At 28.9% G+C, this 24,768-nt stretch overlaps 1 protein-coding gene across 1 annotated transcript in view; it reads right to left on the bottom strand.

Annotated features, from left to right (window-relative positions):
* LOC121114169 (uncharacterized) overlaps positions 1-17,557 on the bottom strand; it is a 270,674-nt gene extending 253,117 nt beyond the window's left edge. The window contains exon 1 of the mRNA XM_040708039.2: positions 17,347-17,557. The gene's annotated coding sequence lies outside the window, so the exon portion shown is untranslated. The remainder of the gene's footprint in view (positions 1-17,346) is intronic.
* Positions 17,558-24,768: the final 7,211 nt, after the last annotated feature.

A 24,768-nucleotide genomic window follows, 5' to 3' on the forward strand; every position in this document is an offset into this window, starting at 1 on the left:
GTACCAAAATTAGGTTTTGCTAATTTGATAATGTTGGGGTAACTGCATCAACTTAATCTACATATGAAGGCTCAAGGTATTTACGACACCCCTTTTTATCCAGTCTAAACCTCGACTGTCAAAACAGAAAGGAAAAATTTACAAAAAAAATTCATAATCGCAGTTAATTTAAAACGATAAAATATTTTATAAGCATTTCTAGATAATATTTTGAATTAAAGATATGAATAGTATTAACTTGCTAAAATGAAGTTTTAATGAAACATTTCGTATTCATGACTTTGTTCTCATAAGAGAAGAGAACGAAAAAGGGGAAATGAGATGATCCAGTTATTTAATCAGACGTTTGGAATATAAACTGTTATTTGTATAAGTCTAGTCTTCACAATGGTAAAGATAATTAATTTAATTATCTTCCTCTGACCTTATCTTCTTCTCTAGGCTCGACCAATTTTGAAACCACAAAACTCGTTTAGAGCAATACGAGCAATTCCTCGCGGAATAAACATTGTTATAATGTACTCGAAATCAGTGGCTCCCAAACTTTTCCAAGTTCGACCCTTAAAATATATGCATATACAATGTACTACCCTTACAACTCTCATTAAGAGATGAATATAAAATTTGGAGTGTATTTTATACAAATAAATGACTTAAAAGGAATCTATCAACGTTCAACCCAGAGGCAAAAATATACATATAATTTATTTAACTATATCGATCAAAAATATTCGTTTTAATTCTACATATAATGATAAACATAAAAAATACAGCGAAGAAATAATCGAATATTTTGTAAATATATCCTCTATTTGAAATAATTTCTAAAATATCAATTTCCTTTTTCAAGGTAAATAAAGTCAATTTTGATACCCGCAAACAAAGAACATTACTGGCTGTGGATTTGCAAATAGGTTCATAAATGAATCATGGTCTTGATTTGACAGATATGTACTGTGTATTAAACAAAGGTAGTATATCCTAGGTTTAATTTTGGAAACAGCCACTCGAAGATCATCCTCCAATTTAAGCTGCGATCTATTATTTATTTTTGATATAAGTTGATACGGAAAATGGTCTTCTCACATAAATAAGTTGAGTCAAAGGGTAGTAAATAGGCAAATCTAAAGCTGTTTTAGCCAGTAGTTGATACTCATTCATAACAGAGACCTAGAATTCGTCAAAGTTTTTTAGAATCAAAATCTATTTGTAATGTTTGGTGGCATGAAAATTCAATATTCACATCTTCCATGACAGACGAACATTGATTAACTGTGGCGGTAGAAGGGATGTATTCAGTTATATTTTGTAAAGCACTATCTTCTGGGAAATACTTTTAAAAATGATACAGAAGAGACTTATAAAAAATATGTATATTCATCATTATTAAAAGATTATTAAAGATGTAGTTTAAAATATATTCAAGGTCTCTAGCTCTCCCAAAACCATACAAAAGTTTGTGGTTCTATGTTTAATTTTTTGTAGTATATACTTCATGGAGTTGCAGTCCCAGAAACAATGGGTTAGTGTTTTTTATTACGTTCGTTACAGATTACCTGCTAGTCCTAGAATAGCCCTCTATGAATACTTTAGATACTTTAAAGTATATCTGCTTTGGCGTGAAGATAAATTCCTACTGTTTTTTTTGTTATTTAAAGAATAAAACTATTAATTACATTGTATGCATTGAATTTATAATCATACATTTGGACGATGAATGAGTATGAAATGGAATGAATTTTAAAAGATAGTTAGTTCTTGATTGATACGAATAAAAAAAAACAGTCCAAATCCAATGTAATTCCTTTTTTGAGTTTATAATACGTACAGTCAGTTAATTTAAATCATATATCAGTCAACTGATGACAAATAAATTCAACATTTGAAAGAAAAATACACATATTCTTTTTTTATTTTAAAGAGTGAGCCGTGATTTGAAGCTGAAAGACAGTATTTATAGCTAATAAGTGAAAAAATATTCGCTGTATATTGCATAATGTGGGGTTGGTCTAAAAAAAACAGTAAATAATAAAGGATTCTCATTCCAATCTGTATTAATTTTGTCAATTTTGTTACCGGTCTTTTAGTAAGACGTCATTGCAACTGGGTTTATAAATTAAATAATAGTACAGGTCTGAAATTAACTTTGTTTCAATCTAGCCATATAATACTCGAGTATTAAATAATTTTGTTATCAATTATTAATTACTTTCTAGTAATGACCAACTAATTTGGTCGTAATAATGTTGAATAGAATAAAATGTTTTGACTCTTATTAGAAATGTAGTTGTAGGAGCAACCCAATACTATTAGATAATAATGGCTTAATTTAGGCTTTAAATACCTATGTTTTTAAAACACTGAAAAACTTTATAACACTCCCAAGTTGTTATCATTATTCTTTAATTCTTGAAAGAGATAACATCCAAGTATAAAGTAAAACTCTTACTCATAAATTTAATTACCAACATTTTCCAATGATCCCAACCCATTTTTGACATTTCGAAACATTGTTTTAAAGTTGTAGAAAATATGACCTACATAAAAAAACGAAAATGTACATGTAATCCTGAAAATTGGAATAATGTTTCAGAGTAAAAAAGCTTAGCTGTCATGATGTTTGATTAAATTAGCTGCAAGGAGCAGTTATATAAAGGAAATAAACACAAATATCACTTTGTATCTATCAAGGGGCTGGTAGGAACCACTCCGATGGCAATTTTCTATTCTACTACGAGAACAACTAGGACTAACACATTCAACATCCTACAATTATCCAGTATTATTTGGAAAAAAGAACGCTGCTAAGGTTCCAACTACAAAAAAGTCTTGAACTTGTCAAGGTCAAAATTTTTTTAACTCTAGATATGCACTTTTATACTTAGCTATTACAAAATATTATCTAAAGTTCGGTTTCATAAACCTGGGTTACGCATACCCCTGCGGTACATTTGCCTATCTCAGGGGTGCACAGTTCAGCTTAGTTACATAATTTGTTGCATTTGATGCAAAAAACCATCACATTGAAAAAGTTAAGAATTAACAATCTGAAGAAATTGGAAAACGAATTGAAGGGTTATTTCCCTACTATAGGTGATGACAAACTTGTATGTCTCACAGTTTATTTTCCATCAAGTCCAAAGTTTTGACATCTTGGATAGAGTAAGAAAAAGGCTCTGTTATAACTTACATGTGATGAAACTGCTCATTATGGTTATTCTGGAGAAAAATCATTTCAATTTTAGTTAAAATCGTACAAAGTAATTACAAAACCTACCATCCACGTTTCTCCGTCGAATTGGATTTGTGAATCATTCTATATTTTTATTCATTATATCCATGGATTTATTGCCATTAAAAAGTGCAAATTTCAAATTATGAAAATGAATTGAAAAAATTCTTATTCAATATTAGAAACTCAAGTAATAAATGGATTTTTATAAATAGCACTAATAATAAATCAAAAACTAAATTGCAATTATTTATATATAATGGAATATTATGTACAACCAATTCTTAGTAATATTTATTTTCGTCGGCAAAGGGACGTTTCTCACTACTCCAAGGCATTAATGTGATTGACTATATTTCCAAGTAAACTATAGAATTTTACCTCTAGAATGAAACCCTGCCTAGCTTGCTTTTGCTTCTACAGGCTGATTGACATGTATTATAATAAAAGCAAGTTATGTTGACCCACACTGTATAACTTTTTATAAAGTTTATGTAATATTAAATTTTTTTAAAGAATATATAATGATAAAAAATCGAAACGTCGGATATATTTGATTAATTATTTTTGTTTTTAAAAGTTTTTATAGGACCAGCATTACCTTGAAAAGTACATCGTTCCGTAGGAACATAGCAGACTGTCTGAAACTATCAAAGCCAAAAACTATTAATGGTGAGTTTTATTACCAAAAGGTTCTTAAAATGACAAATCACGCTATATATGATAAATAAATCTGAACAGATTGAATACAAACTCAATTCAACTCAACCTCGACTCAAATCCATCTTTAAATATATTAGTCTACTGCAGTTACGACACCAATATTTTAGCACCGATTCTTCTACTAATATATACACTTACGTACTTTTCAATACATTATCGACTAAAATTACAAATAAAAAAAATATTTATGTCAATATTCTTTAATGTTATGGATTATTTTCTTTTATCAATACTGTTAACTAAATATTTCATACTTGTTTAGAATGTTCTTAAATTGAGTCATAACAAAGATTTGGTAGATTTGGCAGATTTAGTCATTGGAAGGGCAATTTTTTCAATGATGTAAAAAAAATTAAGTTTAGACTGTGTAAAATGCATCAGTAGCCCGGTACCATTATAGTACTGGGCATCCAAGTAGCACTACATTTTACATATATTTAGTCGCAAAGTTATTAAAAATACAATAATAATTTATTGAAAAAATTAGTTCATTTTTTGATAATAAATATAGTAAACATTTTTTTCGCTTTCTTCATAATGTGTATAATTTCTACCATAAGAATTAATTCTTTCTTTCTTTTTTAAACAAAATGATGTAATGACTCAGGAATCTAAATAAAAATTCAGAATAATGAATTGCGTCAGTTTTGCTTCCATTTTTGCTGGGAAGTAAAATATTTTTTTGTTAAATGAAGAGTATAGCAACTTTTTAATTGGATTTTTATGTCATTCAGTAAAAAATTTGAATAAAATAATGATCAGTATACCACTACCCAGATTGTTTAGTCTGGATTTGATGTATTTTGATTTTATATTTGAAGAGCCTTCTATTTGGAATAGTGATGTTCTGTGGATTTACCGTTACTATAGTTGCACTGGGACACCAACACATGTGAAACAGTATTTTACTGAATTGGTATTAGCATTTGTACTTCCAGAGAAGAGAAATCACACAATATTGGACAACTCACGACTCAAGATAGAACGGATCAACATTTTTTTAAATCCAGGTGTGTTAAAATTGATCTTTAGACGTAAATATATAGGTAACCGAACTTTATGGTCCACTTCAGTCAAATTATACGGCGGATACATGTCTCGAATTTGATATGCATTTTATCCAAAATCCAGACCTAAATAGGATTGTGGATTTAGGTTACATTTTAACTCATTACTAAGCCAAAAACAATAAATAACACAATGTGGTGAGATAATATTAAAACATTATTATTATATTTATTATAATAATTGTTTTAATAACATTGGACACGTCGTTACTCTTATTGTATCTCGCAATCTCTCCTTCGAAAAGAAACAGATAAAAGGCTCAAAACCAGTTGGTAGTTTACCAATTCTTCTAAGTATGAAATATTTCGTATACAAAATAACAATGTTAAAACACTAAAGCATTTTAAGAGCTTTGAAAATCCCTCAGATCTTGTTTAAGATCCATAAAAATTCGAGTACCCAAAGCCAGTTCAGATCTCAAATCTTATTGTATAATACAAGTTAACTTATACCGTACCAGGATACTTCTAATCCGGGCTCAAGACCTGTCCCATATCTACTAAAGACCGCTATCTCCCTTCAGAAAAATTGGGCTTGGTTAAAACAATCCAAATATCAAAACCCCCCTTCCTTCTATTTTAAACAAAATTACTGCAGACGCCTGTCTAAATGCAAATCAATTGTCACTATTTGTATTATGCTTTTAGTCAAAAAAGTATCAAAAATACCAATAGTAGTTGTAGTAAAAGATATAATTTAAAAAAAGTTAAAAACAATGAATATTTTTCAACTTAATTATTGGTTTTTATTTCTAGTTAAATCTGTTTAAATCCCACAAAACTACTCCGAATTTACCTTTGTATATTATAATCAATTTATGATCTATTATTTGTCATATACTGTCTATAAATTAATTTCAATTTTTCATGAGGCGAAAATGTCCATTGCTGATACAACGTAGTTTATGTAAATGCCTAAAACGGAATTAATTAAAGCAGTCTTTAATTATTTAAAGAAAACGAAGCCACAACTTCTATGGAAACTAGTTTTTAAGAAATATTGTACTGCTTGTGCCTGCGTTCAAAAAGCAAGTTTTTAATTGTGGTTCCTATATTTATTTTTGTTTGTTTTTGCATCAACAATTGACGATGCGGAGTGAAAATTTAAATATTATACACCTTTTTAGCGAGTTTTTTTAAGTATGTATAATAAATTAAAATTTAAAAGTTCCGTTAATAATTATTTTTTAACTATTATTGCTCTACGTTTCATGATCTTATTTTTTTCAATTAACTAATTGTACTTTTGAAGAATTACATAGGCGGCATTTAAGTTTGAGTCTGTGCTAAATGTGTAGCAAATTTGAATGTCTTCAATGAACGAATAACTGAGAAATGGACAAAACAATAGGCAGGCTATATTATTGATATATGTTTGTCGTTTTGAGGCTAATTGAAGCACGTTATTATGGTCAAAAAGCTATATATTTGATTAAAATATTTTTGTCATTGTCTTTGTGGGATATTTCAAGATATAAAATGTCAAATACTAAATATTTAAGAAATCAGTAGTTAAATATGTAACAAAATTACTCTTCGTCCTAGTTTCGATGTTTACGGTTTTTTAGTTCAATACTATTTCAGTAAAAAGATCAAACATTATTTATAATAGAATACTATTTTAGTTTGCAGTACTGACACAACCATATTTCTAGATTAGTCCAAATTCTAAGTGTCCGATATGTTCAGAGAAACAATTACTCTGATTTTTTGGTGAATTTATATACTATATTTATCGTGTGTTTATTTTTGTTTTTTTTTATGGATAAATAAAATAGTCGATAATACTTGTATATTATATTAAAATCAACCTAACACTCTCTGAAATATTGTATTATGTTTTCCATTCACAAAACTTTGTTGAAATAACTTTTAAATAAATTTTTTTAAAGAAACTTAATTAATCAAAAAAGGCAATTTGATTAAGTCATTTTTTTAAAGTAATTGCATTTTATAAAATATACGTGCCTATTTATTTAATTTCGAAAGTGTGTCAGTTGTTTTATACAAAATTAATAAATTCACGAATAGTGTTGTTTTGAATCGAGTAAATGGAGTAGAGTTGAACCGATTTCAGTCGATAAATTAGAAAAGAGTAAAATATTACGGACGGTTTAAACTATTGGACTTCATAAATAATATTTCTATATTAATGAACTAGGCAACTTAGAAAAAAATTCCAGGTCGTATATACACAGCAGACAACTAATTTAATGCCGTGTTTTATTGTTTTGCATTTATCCATATATTTATACCTTATACTAACCTATTTTGCATGTACCATTGCGGTAGTTTTTTATCCCTCTCTGTATATTAAAGAGCTTTTATTTTCATAGTAACTATGAAATAATGCAATTCATTACAAGACTATGAAATTATTGCTGTAGAAAATAAAACTGAAAAGTGGGGTGTTAACAATTTATTTTCCAAAGAGGTTATCATTATTATTTAATTACAAAAAAGAAACTTAATTATAACGTAATCAATAGTTCGTGTGCTCGTGAACAGGTAGTGATGTAAATCATGTGTATTTTTTTAGCTAACCCAAATTTTGGGAATTGCTAATCTGAAGTATGAATTTTCTTATCCTTAGCTGCTGTCATTTTTATTTAACTTCCTTATTTACTACGTTCAATTATATTCAATACATGATTGGAAATTTGTGTGTGCCTATAAACGACTGAAAGTAACTTTGAGAATTTGTTTGCTTAGTTATAATTCTAAGTCCTTGCTGTACTCCGCGTAGAATTGTGGATCGATATTGGAGTAATTCTTGCCAATGTCATTTTTTATTTCCATATCCCTCTCTTCCCTTGTTACAGCAGATTATAGATGATATAATTAAACGTAATAACGGTTAAGCTACTCTCCTCCAAAACATTTGCTCCAATGTTGATGTCTTAGAACTATAATTCCTTGTTGGATTGGGAATGGAATTGAGTTCTAGTCTACTATAACCTTATCACAGCTTAGCTATTCTTCTCCAAAGCATTTTTGAAATTGTTTGAGTCATCACGTCATTTTCGATTTTTATTAGCATACTTGGAGGTCATAATACAGCTTCAGGCATATGTCTACTCTATCTCCTCGGAAATGAGAAAAATCGCATTTAAAAAACACGTAGAGCGTCACGAAACTAAAATACAATTAAGTATGAAGTGGATTTGTTTTTGTTATTTTTCTTTTTTTTCAATTTTAAAAACTGATTCACCATTTTATTCGAGTCACATCGAGTCGACACAACACAATATTAGAGCTGAAAAGGTTTTTTTTTTTGTATTAACATACAAAAAGTATTATATAGTTATTTTTTTATTGTTAAATTATCGTTGGTTTATGTTCATTAATGTATCGTTCGTCGGAATAAGACTAGACTATTTAATATTCATAAAACTCCTGCTGGATTTGTGAGAATGTTGAAAGTGGTATAAAGAGAGCTCAAAGCATCTTTACTTCAAATAAATATTCGGGGATATTCTGATAAAAGAGAAACATTAGGCTAATCTGAATCATTTGCTTCAAATGAAAAATACTTTTTCTCTTCTAAAAGGGAAAGATAAAATATATTTCTAAAGATATGTTTCGTTTTAAATGTCCAGTAGGTTTTTTTTTTTCATTCCCATCTATGGATATTTTATTGTGTTTATTTGTCATTGACTCAGACAAAAAAAAACAATGAAAAAATAAAAGTCAGACACATTAAAAAATATCAACTGTTTTTATTTTATAGTCCTACCTTTTGCTTTCTTTTTTGTCATTTGAAAACAAAGAAAGTGAATCAAAGCCTTCCCTCGAGAAAATATTATTTATATGTTACAATATTTTATAATATTATTACAAAAAGCTAAACTAACTAAAAAGTTGGAAACCAAAAAGAAACTTAATTATATTACAAGCCATTGAATCCAAAAAATCACTTAGTAATCGTAAGTCTCACCCTTTCTCCCAATAAGTTAATGAAGGAAAAGTCAAAATTGTTGTTACCTACTTGTGGTTAGCCAAAGTTGTCAGTCGTCTCAGTGGCTAGGCTATACTTTATTTATTGGTGTAAAGGTGTTCACAATTTAACGAGATACAATTTAAGTAAAACTAATCAATGTTTCAGAAAATATATAAGAGACTCGTAATCTACAACCGGTTGTTGATGTTATCACTTTAAAAAAATATATAAACTAGTCAAAAATTGGTTGTATACATATTATTTTTTTTCTAGATCGAATAAAAAATATATTTATAACTCATTAAATAGATGTTTTTACATTATATAATATAATTATTATTTCTTATTTGAAAAAATATATATATATACTAAAAAGATAATAGAATCTTGTTGGTTTTATTTTTAAACTATGTTAGACAGTCACACGCAATATATTTATATATATTTTTTGCTTGCAAGCAAGACCACTAAAACTTTTTATAAATCAAAAATCATTTTAGTTTCTTTTATGTATACATGCATAGGTATATATTAGTATATTGCAAGTACACTTAAACACGATGAAGGATTTGTACTTCAGTGCCAATATAAGCGCCAAGTTCAAGCTCACCTTAAGTTGCAATCTCCTATCTAATATACCATTTAAAAGCCATAAATTACGAATTTTGTATTTTTGTCAAGAGTAGAGTTATAAATTGGGATTTAGGAGTACCTGAACACCTGATCAAGGTTAAGGATTGGGTGGTAAAACATTTCCATCTAATGCACATTAATAATTTCTTTCTAAATAATTGAATTCCATGTCCACGAAGCAAATAGATGCATTAATGGGCAGAAGACAACTTTCATGTCAGATCAGGATCAAGTAAATGTTGCCACAAGCTAACCCCGATCTGAATATTTTGGATAACAACATGTATCGGTACAGTGACAACATTGAAGACTACTATTATCTGGTAATGTTTCAAACTGCCGACGTAGTATATCAATAATAATCCAAGGCATTTCACAATCTTGCGGAAAACATTATGAAGAAGGAAGAATCTCATATGTAGTAAATTTTCTACAAAATTTTATTAATTCATTTCCTCAAAATCTGTATGAATTCAACAGGTTTCCTGTGTTAGTCATAGTCTCCATAGATTTATTTAAAACATCATTTTTTTATACAATGTAAATATATATTCTATTATTAAATGTATATAATCGATTTCTTTAACTTCGGAGGTAACATACCTCATAAAGAAAGAAATTATGTTGCCACACCTTATATTATACATCATGCTACTCTGCTGTAAATTATTATTGTAGAAAAGCTATGCTCAATAAAAACATATACAATTAAAAGACATATGTAAAGAAAACTCAACAAATTAACAGATAACCATTTTTAATGTGTATTTTTTACTTTTTATGAACATCTTGCTGTTTGACTTTGAACTTAAAAAAACTTATTTGCTTTTGAGTAGTAATAACGATAGGCAGCTCCTGATATAGTCTTTTATATTGCAATCCTCCATTACTCGATTTTTTGTTTTCTTCATTTTCGGAGAAAAATTTCATAAGTCTAGTTAATAGTTTTATTGCATTTAGCAAGTAAGTACACTTTCTCAAAATATTGAACGAATCATATTGGAAATTAAATTTTAAAAAAAATTAATTTCAATGATGCAGAAAATTTCCTTGTCGCACTTTGTAAAAAAAAGGTGTATAAAGATTATTTTAATTGTTTTATCATTTTAATCATACAGATGTAATCTATAAAAATATACTTACAACCTCCTTCAAATAATTAAACATAGTAGAAATTTTTATAATTCCAACAGTCGTATTTATCCAGAATTAAACTTCTTTGAATCTGACCACTGGTAATTTACAACTAAATTATTAAAGCGAAGTGTGAAATAGTTATCAATTAACGCAGGTCATACCCTTATGATAGGATAATACAATGGGGTTGGTTACGTATGTGAAAATTTTAAATATTAACAAATATAAATTATCACCTTGGATAAACTGTCCATTAAAATTTCACTCTGTAGATGCAATTTATTAAAAAGTTATACAGGGTAGGGAAGCTAAACGTGGACTCAATAGACGGATTTAGTGATACATCAATAATTTTTTATTTTCAATAATAGGCAAACAATAATGTTAACAAAACATGTAGACAAGGTTTTTGAAAAACTTTTTTCACTCAATATGGCCACGTTCATTATCAATCACAGCCTTTACACGTCACATGTAGGAGTTGATGACAAACTCCCCTGACATGTAACAATCATAGAGGACTTTAGTGGGTCTACATTTGTGTGTGAAGTCCTGTTGAAATTCACTTGCACACCCCTCTTTAGAGCACTTCCTTGAGAAACAAACATTCTTGTTCAAACTGAGCCCCTTCGTACTGAGCGTTAACATATCTCAAATTTACCATAAAAGTGAGCTTGGATTTTTATCAAGTCACATTTACAGATAGCAAAATAATTAATATTTTAAATGATAGAAGTTATAGGAAAAACAATAAAAACTGACTGCATTATAAGAGAATATTGTATCTCTAAAAAATTTATTCTTATCCGTCTGAATCAATTTCTCTCCAATATATCAAAGATAACCTGATATATATTTTTTTTCACAACGATTGCATTATTTTATGCAAATGTATGCAAACTTTGAGACAATAGGTTTTTTCATGCTCAATGAAAAAGGATGAGTGATGGTCATTTGAGGTTATAAATAAAAATGAATTGGCAGAATGTCTCCAAATTTTTGATCAAAAAAGCTGAAATGCTGGATGACTACTTTTCAATAAATATGGATCAAAATGGTCATCTCCATACCTTACCACTCATATTTGAGGGAGCTATGTTTAATTTGTTTGGAAGAAATACCTGTTACTATAATCAAACTTGCAACGAAGATGAATCAGATTGAAGAGAATGATTCTTTAAGAAATTTTAATCGAGTGACTACAAAATGATTTGCTGTCACTTCAAAACACACATTCTCAGTATGATTCTGAACAAAGTAGCGATGAGAGTTATGAGAAGGATCGATGGAAAAAAGTGATTGAACATATTATGTATCCAGCTTCTAAACAGAATCTCAAGCCTTTCTAAACTTTATCAAAGCATTACTTATTTACAAATTGAAGGTCCACCAAATCTGTTTAAATTATATGAAAGATGTTGATAATTTGAGCAATATAATATATTATTCTCTGTTTCTTCAATTCTAAAAATTATTATTTCACAATTATATTCATTAAATTATACAATTGATTTTGTAATTTTGTGGTTGTATCTTATTTTATGTTTGCAAAAAAAAAAGGGGGGAGGGTTGCAACTATCCTCGGTCTTCCTTATGGTTGTTTTTACAACTTTTTATTTTTGATTAAATTGTTTAAAAAATATATCACGTTTAAAACAACATTTGTTTTTCTCGAACAATATATGGCATATATTATCACAAAAATAAGTGTTTTTTTGGTTTATATTTTGTAAAAAGAATAAGAAATCATTTACTCGTTACAAAGATAGAGAAACATTGTTTCAAGCTCCTTTAATTATACTTATGGTAAAAAATACTTAAAAAGTAATAATGCAATGCATAGATATCGAATGGTATAAAATATGCATTTAAAGGAAACGCATAAAAAACTATAACTCAATTAGGTATGTTTTGGTGGTTTTTGTTATGAGAAAGAGAAAAAAGTTTACCTCAATTTTTTGAGAGGAAAAAATTGCAGAAATGTTTTTTTTTATTTATATATATACATTTTTGCAAATAAAAAATATTTAATGGTTCTACAGCTTTATAGACTTCATTTGCAATACAACATAATTTCAATAGTTTTTATGTATATATTCAATTAGTAACCCAATGGTTTTTTAAAAAAGGTTTTTTTTCTGATTGTAAATCAAATCAAGCAGTTTTAAGTATCCCTTCAATACTTACTTTAAATTTAATTTTGAACCAAATACACTTATTGTATGAAAAAAAAACTTTGTAAACAATATGTGCAATTAGAAATTAAGAAAATATGACCTAGAATAAGTAATATATTTTTTCTAGTTAGCGATTTAAACATTATTTTTATATTTTCCAAAGCTGTTATTATTATATACCGGGTGTCCCGAAAGTCCTGACTGATGTCTAACTTCCAATTTCATTAAGATCTACAAAGACTAAAAGTAGAGATACAGAGAAATGTTTTTATAAAAAAACTTCGCTTGGTTATAATCAATAATATGTTTTTTACAATTTGGCCTTTAGCTTCCATAACACGGGGACGGAAGGAGGAGCAGGTGTTCTTGATGTAGGTGGGGTCCATCTTGGCCCAGGTCTTGGTGATACTGGCCTTGAGAGCTTTGGTACTGCTGTGGCGTTTTTTGTAAAGCTGCCTCTCAATGTGCGCCCAGATGCTGAAATCCAAGGGGTTCAGGTCGGGGGAGGAGGGGGGCCAGAAGTCCTTAGACCAGAATTCCACATTCTCCTTTAACCACTTCTGGGTGTTCTTGGTTGTGTGTGCGGGTGACCCATCCTGCTGGAAAAACACCCTCTTGCCAGGATACTCCTTCCTGATCCATGGGACCACCTTGGTCTTGAGCACCTTGATGTAGTCCTCCGAGGTGAGCCTGTAGCCCTCTCGGAAGAAGACTTGAGGCATGGCTTTACCATCTGAGCCAACAACTCCAACCATAATGATGCTGGCTGGGTGCTTGGTCATGGACACATATTTCTCAGATCCCACATAACCATTAAGGCTAATGTAGCGATCATTTTTGCGGTTGAAGACTGGATCCACTGTAAAAGTTTTCTCATCGGAAAAAATGAGAATTCTATCCCCATTGCTTTTCACGTTGTTCAAAATCGTCTTACATCGGATGTATCTGGCCTCCATATTGGCCATGTACAACATGGGACGGGTAGTGCAGACCAAGGACTTGCCCCCAATGTCCTTGACAATGTTGGCAGCAGTAGTCTTACCCACGTTGTTCTTCTTGGCAATTGTTCTGATGCTCAGAAGAGGGTTTATCTTGATCTGGGCCCTGATCTTCTTCTTAGTGGCCTTGGTGGCCTTTAAGACAGGTCTCCTACTTCGAGGCTTGTCTTCAAGGCCTTCCCCCTTGTCCAAACTCCTCTTGATCCTGCCAATGGTGCTGGGGATCTCCTTGTGGCTGATTCCTGCACGAAGCAGAGCAGCTACTTCATGTCTTTTAGCCTCCATGTCAAAAACAATTATGAATTTCGAAATATTATTGAAACAAAACTTGTTACCCTGAAAATGGTCTTTAACTTTTATTTAAGCAACATTTACGTAAAAAGTCTCTGAAATCTCGAAAAAAACCATCGAAGGTACCGGTCAAGACTTTCGGGACACCCGGTATTTCATTCTTGAGGGGACCAGATCTAAGTATTAAGTAGTCACAGGTGGATGTGCTTATGAAAAACAAAGAGTAACACGGACAATTTTTTGTCAATTTATAAGTGTAAGTCCTTGTTAACCTGGAGTAAATATTATAATTGACATCAGAATAATTCCAGCTGTATTCTCTTGCTATATTGGGAATCTTATTCCTAATAATATTTCCAATCTCTCTTAGGCAATTGTTGTATTCTTTAAAAGGTTAGTACAAATACATTCATGATCGTTTATTTTTATTTTTAGGTAATAAATTATGTAAGGGGCATGCTTATGCAATACTAATTAAAACTAAAAATTGTCAGAATTTCCATTTTTATTTTTATTATACTGATAGGTCATATTTTATAGAACTCTAGGTATGTACATATGTAAATTAAACAAATATTTAGCCAGAAAGTTCATCAAATTCACAGATACTATGTATTCAAAATATATATTTTTAGAACCTATTAACTTATCGGAACTTAAGCTATTGCACAAAATATTCAACTACGGGGTTTTTTAGACTAACAGATTGTAATTCATAGTTTTCAAAACATATTTTATATAAAACAACTATTTCGAAATGGAATGAAATCCGCTCTAAAGTGAGAATAGTTCCTATAATACCTATTAGTATTTTTACATGACTATGTCTAATATTTATAATCAATATTTTTTTTTGAAACGTCAAGGTCTTATCACAGTTTTTATTTTCAGATTTTAAAAAGAAATTAAATCCTTTTTAATAGTCGCTAGATTTGACAATATATACTTTTATTTGATGAAATAATGGCGTGTTTCTCTTTTTATTCTCACAACATCTTTATTGCATGTCCATCAACATGGAAAATTTCATCACCTTATTTGTGTAAGAAGATGGTTATTATGATACAAAACATCAAAAATAAAAAAATGATAGATTTTATTGGCTAAATATACCTATAATTGTAAGTTAAGTAAATAATCATGTACCTACAAGTTTGTTTAAGCCTAGTTAGTTCAAATACTAACACAAGTACTTCTCTGGAGTCTATAGTCATCTTAACGTAAAAATGGATATTTTAGCAAAATAAATCTAATTTACAATAACTAGTTCATAAAAACATTTTGAACAAATTGAATCCCTTTTAAGCATTTCATTTAATATCTGGTAATTCATAATCTACAATGTTAGATGGAAAAGATAATATTAAATTTTGTAAACTGTGAAGGATAAATTATTATCTAACAAGACATATTTTTTATAAATAAAAGTTTATGCTATTTCTCTTCCATCTCCCTTTTTCATATTCATCAATGGGATGGATAAATAAAAAGAACGCATGAAAAATATTCTAGGAAACCTAGATGATTAATCTCAGAATTGGCTGATAACTCAGAAACTATTAAAGAAACAATACAAAAAAAAGTTGGAGACATAAAGTAAACTATAAATTAAGAATGGACATACAAAAAGCAGAAAAAAAACCCAAAAGATACACACAGGTAATTACAAGAGTATTTTCTTTTTTGGATGGAATAACACCCCATGGAATTTAAAGAAGGTTAAAGGAAGTTTTAATCTACCAAAGTTTAGATTTTTTACGAAGCTATTTACACCATTTTAAATATTAAAATCCTGCATAAATATTTTATTTATTTGAACTTTAGTTTTTGCTAAAGATGCTCACGTTGATTTAAATCATTTGTAGGTAAATTTAATAGAGCAAGTTCAAAAGTAGCGCGTCTGATATTTTGAACATAGTATTACAGCATTTTTTTTATGTTATACGATATATTAGAATAATAAAAAGTGGATTTATGTATAGTGATGAAAGTCGTAGGTATGTATTTTGGGCATTTTAGAAAAAAAAAAAAGAAACTGAAAATAAACAAAATCCTCCTTACAATATGAGGAATGTTTTGAAGTAGCTACAATCAGCTGTTACAAGAGAGGAGAGGAAGAAGGAAATAAACAATCATTTGGTCAAGAATTATGTACTCTGTTGTCGATTCTCAATTCTACTTTGAGTAAAACAAGACTAACTATTATAACTACGCAACAAATCTTCAAGGTTACTCTCGTCTGTTAAGTTAGGTTTTGAATGTAGTTGAAAATGGAAGTTCATAACTTAGGAGCAAAATAATAATGACAACAGCTGAGGGATAGAAAATTTATTGTTCGGATAACCAATTCCACAAAAAAACTTACAAGCTAAAAAATGCGAACAATTTCCATTATTATATATCCATGCACTAATTGTAAGACTCGCACATCGATTTTTCAACTCAAAAAACATTATTTCGATTGATTGGACGGCAATTCTGAGCTTTTTTTGCAGTTTAAATTTCAGGGATACCTTATTTGAATAGAAAGAAAGTGTTCAAATTTGGGGAAAAAATTGAAACTCTTGGGCGTAATGTTTGTATACAAGCAAAATTAATTTACAAGCAACATTTTCGTAAAGATAAGAATCTTATTCTATTCCAAATTTGACAACATTACTAATCCATGTAGTATTTACACTTTAAGAATGAAACAATACGGGAACAAAACCAATTCAAACCATTGGTTATTACTTCAATATTCTTAAGATAATACATAAACATTTCATATATTAAAAAATATATATATTTAATTGGTTGAAATGCTGTTGAATGACCTTGAACGAAGTGATATTTTACATTTTCATAAACGCTTATTAATTAAAACTGGTTCTGTTTAAACATGTATAGCAGTTAAGTTTGAAGAAACAATGTTTTTTTAAATCAAATCAGTCAGTAAAACAACTTTAAATGTCTTTTTTAAATTATAATTTAGCCACCATGTAAATAAATGCATAAATTATAATAAACCGACTACAGGCTAATTGGCTTTCTACTCACACTGCTTTGTCAAGTGGGTTTTTTAACAGGGTAATTTATGAATGGACTTACATAAATACATTAACTTTTTTCAACCCTAATATCCAAATGTTATTAATAAAATTATTACCTGTAGTTTGTAAATTCTATTCGCCTAATCTTCTTTTTGATAATGATTAATGTGTTGCCCACTAATAAGATAACAAAATATATTCGATTTTCTCTCCTTTGAGAAACACTGGATTTCACAAAAACCTTTTAAAGTGTAACAATTCACAATTATTTTCTTATTCGAGGAAATGGTTACAACCGTCTTCATAAGTGCAAAAGTATGTACTAACAACTATTTCTGTGTGTGTTTTTTTAGATTCGCTTTCCTCCGGTGTGTATGTAGTAGGAGAGTTTTTGTAAGGGAGGAGGAGGGGGGAAACGTCGCAATCCTTTTATATATTCCTTCTTAGGATATGAGTGAATTATTCTACAACTTTGAAATGAAGATATATTGTTAAAATAACCATTTGACAACAAAATAATATATTCAATATCTGGTTTTATTTGTAAATTTCAAAATGTATGTATCCTAAAATATCTTTACATTTATGTGAACAGCTCATTTAATTGGTTCCTCAGATATACCGGACTGTTAGAATACGGAGGGTTCAAAATGTACTAAGACTGTATCGGTCCGGAAATTTTGAAATTCCAATCTAAATCTAAAGTATGCGTACGATAGTTTTCCTATATCGGGGATATAGACTTTGTTAAATTACAACATTGTAGATATCAGCCAGTAAAGGATCCAAAATTTCGAAGAATAATGGCAAACTAGTGTTGCCACAATGCCAATATTTTCGTATACAGAGTGGAGACACAACATTTACATTACCATTTATTGAAAATATTATACCCCCTCCCCATTTTTCATTTATGATTTTTAAAGACGCAATCAAAGACAGTAGAAAAAAATTAAACAAGGTATGTTTTTATCATTTATTATTTTAGTGCCGAAAAGGCGGCAAAGATTATTGCCATGTCCATTTGAACTGCCTACAAAAATTAAAAGTCCAGGCCTATAAAGGCAAGAAGAGCATAAACTTCTGCTGTAATATGGTTAACTTATAGCATCCCTTGATAAGCCTTTCCTCCAGCCCTGAACTCACTTTACAGTTTGAGGGATCTTGGAGCAGAATGTCTGCAACACCTCTCATTCAATTTTCTAACGTCATGACAAATTAATAAGCCGTTGTTTTGGCCTTCATCGTCAAGAGTTGCAAATGTGTTCGCCGCCATGTTTAAGCTGTTATTGTTTGTGTAGGAGGACACTTCGAATAAAAATATAGCTAAATACAGTATTTAAACATATCACAAATTGGCTTTGTGTTTTCCATTTTCTTAATTCCATAAAAATCCCGTTGTTTGCAATTTAGTCATGCAACTGTAAGTGTTGGATCCCCACTCTGTAAGTTTTTTTCACTTTTTCATACTTTTTGAATGAGGAAAAAAAGCAAAATTTCGTTAAGAGCATGGCATATTTATTTACAATGGACTTCGTAGGATTTTTGTTTAGGTGCGTGATAGTTCAGAAATTTGATGACTTTTTTTAATAAAAAAATAACTTTTTATGGGGTGAAGGGTAGCTAAGAAATTTGAGGGGTTACGTGATTAGTGGTTCAAAGTTATGATGACGTAATGGTGTGTAAGTACCGGTTTTAGTACAAATGTATTATTGTCCCATTTTAAAGACGTCAGTATTGCAGTATCACTAAAATACAGGTATTCCGAATTAGTAACCAGACGTAGGTATTTTATAATACAACTATTGAAAGTGGTACCATGTAGAAATAAATTTATAATTTGGGAAATTTGTCCAGTACCACCTCATGTTCACATTTCGTACACATAATGTACGAACTTTATTTTAGTTTGTGTTCGCAATTTAAAAAGAAAGGTATAACACAATCCTTACAGCGTTCGTAATTTTTGTATAAACCCTTTAAGAAAACAGTTGATTATATTACTAAAAGGGTCATGAAATGAAAACTGTAATTGGCTACATAAAAACCCCAGACTTACCCAGACTGATACGTTCTATACGAACATAACAAATAGTAAAAAACAAAATCTCATTTTTATAAATAGATACAAATCTTTCTTTAAAAAAATATTTTTATTCCTTTGAATGTACATAATTTTACTGGTACCTTTGAGTATGCTCCCGATATATTAAGTATGATTTTATGTTATTCTTAATCGAGGATTAGTGAATTTAATTAACTGTTGCGCATAAAAGGGGGTACTTTGTCTTGCCTGTTGGTTTCTTGGATTCTTCTTTTTTTTTAGAGGAGGGACTAAGTTTTATAACTGTAGCTAAAAAGGTATAACTTTTAAGCTATTACTTTACATAATACACGCAACCTCATGAAAAACTTATAAGAGTTTCCATCAAATAATGAATGTTTTCTGCACATTTTTATCGAAAATAAAATGTAGTATATTTTCTACAGGAATAACTTTATATATATTGTATGTATTTCAACTAAACTAATAGCAATATTTAGTAAACAAATTATAAATTAAACTTTCTAATAATTAACATGGTGAAAGTAATATTAGAAATTGTTATTTAAATAATATTATAAATCCAACCACTAATTTTCAAATAAGGAGATCGTTGGAAAAAATAGGTTGCTACATTCAAATCATTAGATGGTATTAGTCATTGAAGCAATTTAAATCATCATTCTTAGATGTTTTTTGTTTTTTTACAAACCTCCGCACATATACATTTTATCTAATTAAATAATTCCCCATATTAAGAAATGAAGCTATTGAAATAAACGGATCACCTATATATAATATCAAAGTAAATGGAATTTTTTCATTTTTATTCACCCACTAAACCCACAGTAATAAATAGTTCTACCATTTTGTAAACTCAAACTCATTTTTTTTGAGATTGATTTAAAAAAATAATATTCACACAAGTACTTTTACTATTTTAATGGATATTTAGAAATGGAAAATGAATGAAATAGTAAAAAAAAAAAAAAAAGGAAATTTAAATGACGTCATTATTGTGATCTTTTAACTGTTTATCATCTAATCAAATACGTGTTATTTTTTATCTACTTCACTATCCACGTTATAAAAAATATGTTCAGGAACGACAGGTTAAAAACTAGTTTCTTTCAAAAGTTGAGCTTTCATTTATTTAAATAATGTTAAAGGACCCTTTAATAATTTACCTTTGAGTTCTGACATAAATTAAGTTAAATCCATGTATGGAGATGTTTAATAATTAATATTTTATAGAGATATTTTTTAAACCTATGAATAATTTACATTAATTTGTAGATAATACATAATGGTAGGTCATAAATTGCTTACAAATTAATAAATAAATTGAAAAAGTGCATAGTACAAAGTTAGAGTGGTTTTGTAAGGGTAAATAGTAAAAATCTAAATCAATAATTACGTTATTCGTTAATTATGAAAGTACGTAATTAGATTAAATCATTGAGTCTGTTGCAATTGACTTGTTCAAAAACAAAGGTTCATTTTTATGCATATTTGAGATATTATTAATCTCAAATTAGGGTTACCATCGTTCTAGCACTCAAATTACTATTCATTTTTTCATACTTTTTTGATAAAATTATAAGAAAAGGGACCTATTAATATGTAATTACCGGAGTGTCTGTAGGATTTTTGCTTAGGATATGAAAAACGAAGTGCCTTGGATAACAAATTCAAAAGATTTTTTGAATTAACGGAAATTTAAGTTTTTTTCATAAATAAATATGATACGGTCTTTTTTTTAAACTTATCTTTTAAATATTAATTTAAATACTCATATTCTATTCAATATGAAAAACTTTCGTCTCAGTAACGGCCTTTATTTGGTCTTAGCCTTAAAGTGAGTAAACGACCATAATAATAAAGCCTGCCTCAAGTATTTCTTTTTCTTAGTTATTCGTTCCTTGAAGACATTCAAATTTGGCACATATTTAGGAGAGGCTCTAGTCTGAATACACACTCATAATGTTATGGATTTGTACTTATTTATTCTTTTGGAAAAGTAAATGACGTCGGTCAAAAAATCGTAATAGTTGAATAAAAAAGATTTAAGAAAAGTTTGAACCGTTATGAAAGATATTTAGAGGTAGCTCAACGGCCATAAAGTTTTTGAAAATTTATATTTTTTAAGAGAAAACTGACTATTTTCTTAAATACTATCCATATACCTCAAAATTAAAGATTTATTTTTGTAAAAACAATTAATTGAGCTAACTAAATTTGCAATAAAATATATTCTACAAATATTTCAAAAAAAATTATACATACATGCTCAAAATAACGTCAACTAAAGTTGATTGAAATTTAGCTCATAAGCCTTTTTTTTATTTCTTTAGCATATTGCAAGCCAACTAGTGGACTGATAAACATGAAAATCCTCTTCATCAGCATACACCGTCTAAAGTTATATAAATTTAGTAACTAATAGTGCTACTGAAAGTTTAAAATATCTTCCTATTAGTTTCCTTTACATTATCTAGTTTATGAACAACTCTTTATTAAATAATAAAGTACTTATAAAAAATATATGTTTTACTTGATAATCTGTCTATCAATTAAGAATACTTTAATACGAATACTCTAAAAGAAACCAAAACCAAGGATAGGTGTCTAATCCTGAACAAATGTTATAATCTAATAAAAAATTACCTTTCAACCCCAAGCGACAACAGTGTCCTAACAATTTTAAAATCCCATAACTTTCGCATATTTCATCAAAACGTAGCAAAATTTTCAACCATTATTCCTTATTGTAGACAAATATTAAGTATTAAATATTAAGCAATAAAAAGTGTAATTTATTCATACATAAAAAGTATATAATAGGTATATTGTTATTGCATTGAATTCCAAAAAATGACAGAGTTGGAAGACTTGTATAGCAAGATCATAATGCCCTATGATAAAATGTTGTTCATAAATTTTAGAAATATACCATTACTCTTTCTCATAATTAAGAGTATATTAAATATCAGGAAATTTTTTTTGTTGACAAATGAATGACAATATGGGAAACCAGTGTTCCGTCGATGTGAGAAGGTTAAAAAGCGAATTATAATTAAATTTACTCTTGGTGTTGTCTATTATATTTTTTTAAGGAACAAAAAATAGAAACCACAATTATAACAATTTGAACACAGTTATAAACAGTAAAAATCTTTCTTAAAAATTAGTTTCCAAAAACTTGTGGTTTAATATTTGTTAAATATTTAATTTAAGAACTCTACATATACTACATTTAAAGGGATATGGAAATTTGTAGCTTCATGAATAATTGAAATTGATTTTTAAGTAGTATATAGAAATTAAAGGTTATATATTGCAAACACTACAAAGTAAAATTAAAGTAATTTATAGTCCAAATTTGGAATAGTTATGTAGGAATTTAAACAAAATTTAGTAGAAATAAAAACCAATAGTTAAGTAATATATCAATAATTAAAGTATGTCATTAAAATGTAGTCAATATTCCTGCTCCAATTGACTTGTTTAGAAATAAACTTTCTTTAAATCATGCTTAATAGATATTTTAATACAAATATTTATTTATTTTGGTCTTGGATCACCTGGGTTCTTCCATTGCGACGATTGGGCTTAGGTTTTCATATCATAACCATACTCCTATTATTAGTCACCCTTTTGAGCTAATCAGAATCATCATTGACATCAGCTCATGACGACCGATTCTTTTGGTCAAATGTTAGCAGACAAACTTTGCTAAAACTTGTTTAATACCCAAAACGTTTGCAAAAATTTTACGGCACAAGTCAACCAATATGTCAATATCCTCAACAACTTGTTTGATAGTGATTCGATGGTTTTCAAGAACAATTTTCTTAACTGCTTCAACGTTTTCATTTGTTGTTGACGTGTTGACGAGGCTCGTCATTTGCATCTTCCAGGCCATCTTGGAAGAATTTGTAACACTATTTTTTTTTACTCTGAACAGTTTCACCGTATTGCACCATCAACATTTCAAGTATTTAGGACAACTTAATTTCATTTTTACAAGAAAAAATTCATAGAAATTCTTTGGTCAATGTTTTTCAATGCGCAAAAGTCACTGAACATGCAAAATAAATACTTCCAACTGTTATGCCTCTCATAAACAAACCAAACATATAATATAGTTGAAACAGAAGATATATGTTTGTGGCGAGTGTATTAACATAAAGAAATTAAAAAATCGAGCATACCAAATGATGTTGGCCGCAAAATTTGACAGGTCACCTTACTTTTTGAACACACCTCTTACATGTATACTAAGACCATGAGTGATGCAGGTATAACCATGACTACGTAAAAATGGGGCATGGATGGTGCTACACCCCCTTACTAAAATATGGTGGTCAACTTTGAACAAAATTAAACATTGTTTGTCAAAAAATGAAAATATGTTGTTTTTATTTACACAATTTGATGTTACAAATTTCCAAAAAAAAAACTTAAATTGCTATAAAGATATTGCTCATTTGTTTATTTCTATCTGACAAAATAATTCAGATATTTGTCAAAAAACATTATACAAAAATTGTAAAAAAGGTCCCCATTCCCCTCAAAAGTACGCTCTTGCCCAGGATGGTAGGAGCGTAAGGACACAGACTTTAGTAAATACATGTATACTAACATCAAAATATGATTTATTTTCTTGCTTGTATATTTGAAAAATCGTATGTGAATGAAGGCTTAAGTTTATAGTATTAAAAATGGTTTCAAATCTTCAAAAAGATTTGTAAATAATTACAGGGAACAGAAACAAATATCCGGATGCAGCAACAGCATCGTTACATTTAAGTTAACTTAAATTAAAATCGAGTTAATGGAACTGGGACTAAGAAATTCATGATTTGCTTTAAATATTGACTAACGATATTAGATATCGAGTTTCTTTGAAAAACTACAAATGTATTACATACTCCAACATAAAACATCTTTTGGGAGTATGGTTTTGTTTTCCTTTCTTTTTTATCAAATAATGGATGTTTTATTATTAGTAAAATAGTTCTGAAATGAAAAAGAAACTTATATAAATTTTATATCAAAGTTATTTTATTTTTGTACCTCGGTTTTATGTTGTACTGATACATACACCAGAAGGCAATGTGACCTCAAATGATGGTATTGAATAAAGAATTGTACCAAACAGCTAATTTTCTTTCTTTCCTTAGAATCAACTTTATTTAAACAATTTGTGTATCCCTAGTCAACAACATACCCTTGCTTCTCGGACAAAACAAGTGAGGAAATATGCTTAAGTAAATACATAGATTTCAAAAAATATTTTTCCCTTGACAAGATATTATTTTTTATAATACTGAAAACGATGTCTTATTATAATTTTCCAAAGGGATCTATTGTATTCTATTAAATTCGATTATTTGACAACCTGAATAGTTTTATAGTTTATTTTCTAAAGTGGTCTGCATTATTGAGGAGGAAGCATATAAGAATAAAGTAACAACTAGTGCATGCGCAC

This window comes from Lepeophtheirus salmonis, chromosome 3 (genome assembly GCF_016086655.4).
Source record: "Lepeophtheirus salmonis chromosome 3, UVic_Lsal_1.4, whole genome shotgun sequence".
Lineage (NCBI taxonomy): Eukaryota > Metazoa > Arthropoda > Copepoda > Siphonostomatoida > Caligidae > Lepeophtheirus > Lepeophtheirus salmonis.